The sequence below is a fragment of the Lactuca virosa genome, chromosome 5, assembly GCF_052849685.1.
Source record: "Lactuca virosa cultivar CGN04683 chromosome 5, Lactuca_virosa_CGN04683_v6, whole genome shotgun sequence".
NCBI classification, from domain to species: domain Eukaryota; kingdom Viridiplantae; phylum Streptophyta; class Magnoliopsida; order Asterales; family Asteraceae; genus Lactuca; species Lactuca virosa.
This window is the reverse complement of record NC_136430.1, coordinates 91,742,461-91,744,331: the sequence shown is the minus strand read 5'-3', so window position 1 is coordinate 91,744,331 and position 1,871 is coordinate 91,742,461. Positions and strand designations below refer to the sequence as shown.

At 41.8% G+C, this 1,871-nt stretch overlaps 1 non-coding gene across 1 annotated transcript; it reads right to left on the bottom strand.

Moving 5' to 3' along the window:
- Positions 1-640: 640 nt before the first annotated feature.
- LOC145117859 (small nucleolar RNA R71) lies at positions 641-747 on the bottom strand. Its single transcript, XR_013712853.1, has one exon. It is a non-coding gene; the product is annotated as a small nucleolar RNA R71 (small nucleolar RNA).
- Between the last annotated feature and the right edge of the window lie 1,124 nt (positions 748-1,871).

The following is a 1,871-nucleotide window of genomic DNA, read 5'->3' as shown; positions in this document are numbered from 1 at the left end:
AGAGTCGACCCTTCACAAAAAGAAGGATAAGAACGTGAAAGACGATCAAACACCAAAGAAGACACCCTTACAAGAGTTCAAGTCAGTGTTCTCAAAGAATTCAGGGAAGAAAACGGGAGAATCAAGCTCATCTACGAAGGAAAAGAGCAAGATTGCAAGTTTAGATCAAATACCTATCCCAAACGCGTCTGAATACGAGTCCGAGAACGAGTTTGGACTATATACGAGCGAACCCGAAGACAAGCCAAGCAACGAAATGGCGAACATTGAAGAAATGACAATGGGAGCTTACAAGAAGCATATTCGAGAAGATGTTGGTCCGGGATTAGTACAACCCGCGATTCCTGCCACTGCCACATTCGAGTTGAAGGGACACATCCTTAATGCACTAAAGGATATTCTGTTTTATGGAAAGGATCATGAGGATGCTTTCAAACATCTAGAAGAGTTCAACGACATTGCTGACTATTTCAATGTCCCAAATATCAATAGAGATACTGTCTTGCTAAGGATGCTACCAGTTACTTTCAAATGAGCTGCAAAAGACTGGTTGAAAGCACTCCCACCTGGTATAATCACTACTTGGGTTCAAATGCGTGAGCAGTTTCTAGACCAATTTTTCCCACCATCCAAGATAGCAAAACTCAAGAAGGCAATAGCCAACTTTGAGCAACAGCCGGGGGAATCACTATACAAGGCATGGGAGTGTTACAAAGGATTGTTAAGGAATTGTCCTCAACATGACCTTAATATTTAGCAAGAGATGTCTATTTTCTTTGATGGGGTCAATGTCATGACTAGACAACTACTTGATTTGCAAGGCCCTCTCACGAAGAAGAATCCTAATCAGATCAAGGTGCTAATTGAAGAATTCGTAAAACACTCTCGTGAGTACCACAACCCAAGATAAGATGGAACAAAAGGCAGTAGGGGTGCACAATCTGAAGAAATGGCTGCTATGATGGGGATGTTGAATAATATGGATCGGAGATTGACCCAAATGGACCAATCAATTCATGCAATAAGAGTTGGATGTGAAAGGCGTAATGGTCCACACTTGACCAAGGATTGCAGCGTAGATGATAACGGGTACAAAAAGGCTCAAGTTTGTTATTCGAGTGGGGATAAGTATGATGAGGACTGGAGAAAACCAAAGAAAAAGTGGCTGCCATATGATGAATACAAGAGGCAAAAGGAAGAAAAATATAAGCCGACAGGCCGAGGCATCTACCAAAAATAGCAACCACCAGTCGAAAAGAAAGTAGATTTGGAAAACATTTTGACCAAATTTATGGAAGCTTCCGAGAAAAGGCATGATGACACTGATGCAGTGCTAAAGGAACACATGAAAATGATGAAAGAACAGCACACAATGATGATTGACCAGCAAACCTCTTTAAGAAATCATCAAGCATCGATCCATAATTTAGAAGTCCAAGTTAGTCAATTAACTACTTTGGTGAGCAATAAATTATCCTCACAATTTCCCGAAAAGAATGCTCAATCCCATGTAATGATGATTGATACTGAAGAAGAGGCCATCTCTGAGTTCCTAGAAGCACTAGAAGTGGAACCAAAGCCATCCGGACCAAAGCCAAAGAAGTCGAAGCTTGAAAACGAAATTACTGCTGAAACACCAGACTCACGTCGTGAGCCCGCCATGCTCACGACGTGGGCTCGGTCTGAACAGAAAAGGTCAGATTCCGTTCCGGCTTACAGACCGCCTTTTCCGTTTCCGTCTCGAGCACAACTCAGTCCACTGGAAAGGGAATATCTGGAATTTATTCAGCAAATAAAGGGTATTCCTATTAATACCCCTTTTATCGATTCACTTTCAAAAATTCCAGAATACGCGAAGTTCCTACAAGATC